This window comes from Alexandromys fortis, unplaced genomic scaffold (assembly GCF_014885135.2).
Source record: "Alexandromys fortis isolate MF-2015 unplaced genomic scaffold, M_Fortis_MF-2015_v1.1 scaffold_50, whole genome shotgun sequence".
Classification (NCBI taxonomy): domain Eukaryota; kingdom Metazoa; phylum Chordata; class Mammalia; order Rodentia; family Cricetidae; genus Alexandromys; species Alexandromys fortis.
Window position 1 is genome coordinate 5,526,941 of NW_026067932.1, and position 5,665 is coordinate 5,532,605.

The window sequence follows — 5,665 nt, forward strand, 5'->3', positions numbered from 1 at the left end:
GGGTGCTGGTGGCGCACGCCTTTAATCCCAGCACTCGGGAGGCAGAGACAGGCAAATCTCTGTGAGTTCGAGACCAGCCTGGTCTAGAGTGAGTTCCAGGACAGGCTCCAAAGCTACAGAGAAACCCTGTCTCAAAAAAACAAAACAAAGAAAGAAAGAAGGAAAGGAAAGGAAAGGAAAGGAAAGGAAAGGAAAGGAAAGGAAAGGAAAGGAAAGGAAAGGAAAGGAAAGGAAAAGGGAAGAGAGAGAGAGAAAGCGAGAGAATGGATCTCCTCCCGGCTTCAATCCCTTGAGACCAGAGGATGCAAATGTCTGAGGCAGGAAGTGAGGTAGACCAGACAGGTGCTGGGAGTGAAGGGCAGTGTGCATGGTGGCAGGAGCTGCTTCCATCAAAGCTGCTCACAGCTGTTTAACAGAAACACATCATGGCAGCACTCCAACAACTGAGCTATAAGACCACCCAAAACTAGCTAGAACCAACACGGCCTGCACCTTATTATGCTGGTATCTCCTAATCAGCCTTGCAGCCTGCCCCTCAGTGCATCTGATGTCAGGCACATCCCAAATCCCCACACCAGGAGAGAGGAGTGAACCCTGGAAGCCCCTCCCCTTCTAACTCCGGAATAATGAGTCCCTCCATTAAACTATGCCCGGTAGAGAAGCTGCCACCCAGAAGCCTGGCAATGCAGCTTGGGAAGACCAGGCCCTCCCCTTGTCCTGGATGTGTACCACTCTCTACTTCCTAGTTAACCCCAACTTCTGCAAAAGAAAAAAGAAAGAAAACACACGAACTCAGACGCTAACATCCAAGAATAGAAACATGTACCCAATCTTCCCCATCTTCCTCCCCACAAGTCTTCCCACACACATACTGACCAACGGGTCAGGAAGGCAGATTGAGCCCAGCCACACAATAAAGCTTCCTCTTTGGGCATGGGGGTGGAGAGAGTTCAGTAGTACTGGATTCTATGTGAGTCAAAATAGCAAAACCTTTATTTAATATCGTTGGCTTCTTCTTCTTTAAAAGGAGCTAGCTGGTGGTATATGAGCTACCTACTACATTCCAGTCCAGCCTGGGCTACAGTGTACTGCTGCGTCACCAAGGATGACCTTGAATTCCTCTGACCTTCCTGCTTCCACCTCCTGGTGCTCAGATTAGGTATGTATGAATATTCTTTGTTTTACTGATTTTAGTTTTGGGAAATAGGATTTCACGTAGTCAAGCCTGGCCTCAAGCGGGCCTTGTAGGTGAGGCTGCTGTTGGACTCCTAAATTTGAACTCCTTGAACTTCTGCCTCCACCCCCCCCCACCAAGCACTAAAGCTATAGGCCTCTATCACTATATTCAGATTAATTTTTTTTTAAATCTATTTATTTGATTTTGTGAGACAAGGTTTCTTTGTGTAACCGCTGTCCTGAAACTGAGGCCTAGAGAGGCCTTGTCTGGCTCAAGACAGCAAGATCAGCAAGAAAATCACCCTTAACCTAGGCCTGTCTCGGCTCCAAGCCAGTTTTCCCGCAGAGCTATAGATGCCGAAGGATCCCATTCCTCACATACCAGGGGTCTGGGATGAAGCCTCAGGACCAGATGTTGCTATTAAACGATGCAGCTGTCATTTGTAATTTCCTTTGCTGTCCCCAGGGCCGCCGGTTTCATTTCAGTTTAAACCCAGCAGGCTCTTGCCAAACCGACGGGACAATCCCATCTGAAGCAGGACCACTGAAATCAGACCCAGGGCTCTCCGCTTTTAATCCTCTCTGCCCCTTCAGCTTAAGCCCTGGCAGCTGGGCTCCAATGCAGCAGGAGAATTCTTAAGTTCCTTTGACTCCCCATCCCCTCCCCTAAGAAAGAATGTCCCAGTAGACTTTCACATTTGCCACCCTTAGGAATCCCTTGGGTATTAGAGCCTGAGCAGAAATTACAAACAGCGCTTTGCATTTAACTCAGACAGACACCAAAACTTCTCCCTGCCTGGAGTTCCTCAGAGAGGAAAGAATGCACGGTACGCGCAGAGAGGGAGTGGCGGTGGAAAGATGCCCAAGAATGTGAAATCAACAGACCTGAGCCTACTAGCCGGAAGGGTGTGAACACAAAACCCCTTCCAGAAAAACCAAACCAGGTAGGACGCGGGGCCAGACAGGTTTAAATGCCAGTTTCTGGACTGGGAGGTAGCACGCTACCAAGCCCTCTCTCTCTCTCTCTCTCTCTCCTCCGTATTCCCTCGGGAGAAGCCAATGGTGCCACCCAGCCCTTCTCTTGAGGGTAGTCCTAAGCAGGGGTGTAAAAGTGCCGTGGAGACTGGAAATCAGCCACACAAGCGTCTATTGTTAATGTTGCAGTACAAGCTCCCAACGTTGGTGACATTTTTTTCAGACAGGTTTACTATGCATCCCGATTCTCTTTGGTCTTTGTTTTTCTTCCTTGGCCCTTTGATCTCGCCTTCACATGCTCGAAGTCGCCAAAGAACAGGCCTGTATTTGTTCCATAATTCACACGGTGTTCAGGCAGCATTCCAACCCAAAAAAGCAGTCCAAGGAAGTACAAGATCCCGAAAAGGAGGGGGAAAACATTCGGCACAAAATAGGCTTTTTTAAAAAAAAAAATTTGCTTTCTAGTTTAAAAGGAAATTTTATATTCTAATAGAGAGGAGGGAAAACCAGAAAATTAAAGTTCAAAATTTAAAAGGAGACAGTTCTCAAACAATGGCATACCGATAGCCAATAAACATTTGAAAAAAAAATATTCAATATCCTTAGTTATCTGGAAAGCTAAAATCATACTGAAATTCCATCTCACCGGAGACAGATATGAATGCCTATCATTAGAGAAAGTAACAAGCCTTGATGAGGATGGGGCCTGAGACCCTTAAACTCTGCTGATGGGTATATATTAGTCTAGCTTTTGGTTTTGTGTTTTGAGACAGGGTCTCATAGCAGCCCAAGCTAACCCCAGACTCTTTAGGTCAACCAAAGCTGAGGTTGGCCTTGCAACACTGACCCTTGTGCCCCTACTTCCTAGAATATTAAGGTTACAGGTGTACACGCTAGGATTGCGTAACCGAATGGAGCCGAAACTGTAAATGTGCTGCTTAGAAAGATAAAATCATTAGGCAATGTCTCAAGCACTTGCATATCTTCGTTACCCAAAGATAAATTTGCTCGTTGTAAATCAAATCATAACTCTGGCGGACTCTCACCTTTAGAGCTTTGGACAGACAAAGAAAGATGCTTAGAAGACACGATTCGCCTGTTGTCCCCTACGCTACACACCATCTTCCTCTGCACAGGGGTCAGCGTGCTTTCGGGGAACTGGCCATCTTGTTGTTGATAGTACAAAGGGCTAAGACTGGGAAAGGACAGACAAAAGCCTTTATTTATACGCTGTCCTCCTGATGTGGCCACCATTTAGTTCGCAAGTACCCCACACTCTAAGTTTCCATTGGATTGTTTCTGCTCTAAGACTGGGATTTGCACCCGTCAACAGGTGACGTTTTGTCCGTGAGTGTCCAGCCTGATGGCATAGTATGAAAACCTTACACCACCCTTCCCCCATCTTCCTTACGCCACAGTACAACTGCGGAACAGACTTATGTGAATTTTCTAAACTATCATTAATTAGAACCATGCGACCGAGGGGGTGAAATGAGACAGAGAGAAAGGAAGAGGAAAGAACACCTTTGGCAACACTACCCAGCCAGCGTGTAATAGAATCTGCATTTGGCTGCAGAATCTTGGACTGATTCCAGTTCAGGAAATACCAACGAAGGTGCCAGAGACACAAGGCCAGAGGGGCCGTAGCGTTTGGAATGCAAGCACTGAATTCCAGAAATCGGAAATTTTCTAACAGGCCACCAGATGGCCTCACTTTTCAGAACCATTTTATAGAGTCTGGTTTTAGACCGGTAAACTTTGCAAAGAATGACTTGGAAATCATGATCCAGAAAGGGACAGATTTTCTGATTGAAGGTTACCAATAGCAATGGAAGGATTTATTCCTAGGGTCTCCTGTGGAAAAATAAAAATAAAAATGCATTTTTAAACTGAAAGGTCTGGTGTTCTTTCTTTTCCTAGCATTAAAGACTAAAATTTTTTGAAATCCTGCTAATATTATTTCCAACCTATGGTCTCATATTTCTAAAAGTTTGTGATGCCGAAGACACTTCAATGCGTCATACGTCACTTTAATACGTCATACGTCACTTCCGAGGAAGGTGTCACTAACTGCAGGCTTCCAGTTCAGGTAAGAACGTCCATCACCTGCACCTATCACTCACGGAGTAGGTTTCTTCTGCTCCGTTTAGGGTCTCCCAATACAGTGCTTGTGTTGTTTTTTTAAGGTTATATATAGCACATGAAAGAATGGACTTAATTGGGAAACAATTTTCAAGTCCAGAGTCAGCCCGATAGGAGTCCTTAGTCGTTCCCGTTATCCATAGAGACACATACTGGCCAGGCTGGACCTCTGAACCTTCTTTCTTATTGACAAGCATGCGTTTTAACACGTTTTGTTCAAAAGGATTCTTGATAAAATGGGAAATCATTAAAAATATACACACTTTAAACAGCTTGTTTTTAACTTCAACTATGAGTAACATTCATTTGCCAGTCTGCCTGCTTGGGTGAACGGTATGCAGAGGTGTCCTGTGGCTCCTCCAACCTTGTCTCTGTTTCTTCAAAGGCACGTGATGAAACCACTTTGTAGCTTGCTCTGATGTTGCATGTGCCTGAGTAGTGCCTTTTCTTCCTTTCTTTCTCTGTATGGCAGCCCAAATCCTTGTGTTTAAGAGTGAGGGTGTGTCCATGACACAGCAGGTGTGGGGAACTCAGATGACAACATTGGGCATTGGTCCGTGTCTTCTACTTTGTCGGAAGCAAGATCTCTCATTTGACACTTGATGGAGGTGGGTCTTGTAATAATAAAGAAACTGCCTTGGCCCTCATAGGACAGAAAATTAGGTAGGCGGAGTAGACAGAAGAGAATGCTGGGAAAAAGAAGCTTAGTGGAGGAGTCACCATGATTCTCCCGCTCCAGACAGACGCAGGTTAAGATCCTCCCTGGTAAGCCAGCTCGTGGGCTACACAGAATATTAGAAATGGGTTAGAACAATATGTAAGAGCTAGCCAATGAGAAGCTGGAACTAGCCGGGCCAGGCAGTGTTTGAAAGAATACAGTTTCCGTGTAATTATTTCTGGGCATAAGCTAGCCATGCGGGCGGCCGGGTGCCGGGGACGCAGCCCTGCCGCTCCTATTTCAACAGACACTGTGGATGTCAGGCTAGCTGATGCGTGAGCTTCTTGGAATTCTCCTGCCCCCACCCACCCCTATCATTTCACTGTAGGAGTTCTTGGATTACAGACATGTGCTACCACGCCCAGAGCGTTATGGATTCTAGGCATCCAGACTCAGGTCCTCAAATGTACACAAATGTTTAACCCACTGAATCATATCCCAGAGCCACAAGGGTATCTTCATATTCTCTTCCACTCTGTGACTTGGTGCAGAAGAACACAGCCCCCTTAGAATCCACATGTTGGAAATGTCAAAGTCAAAAGATGGAAGCACCCTGGTGCTCGGCAATCAGGAACTTAACGTAACTGAGAAACTGTTTATTGTATTAAACCATTGAGACTCCTGTCTGGTAAAGCAGCTAGTACTGCCTTAGCT

At 45.9% G+C, this 5,665-nt stretch overlaps 1 long non-coding RNA gene across 1 annotated transcript; it reads left to right on the forward strand.

Moving 5' to 3' along the window:
• Nucleotides 1-949: 949 nt before the first annotated feature.
• LOC126503837 (uncharacterized) lies at nucleotides 950-3,937 on the forward strand. The gene is made up of 3 exons (XR_007592414.1): nucleotides 950-1,159; nucleotides 1,949-2,120; nucleotides 3,620-3,937. It is a non-coding gene; the product is annotated as an uncharacterized lncRNA (long non-coding RNA).
• Nucleotides 3,938-5,665: the final 1,728 nt, after the last annotated feature.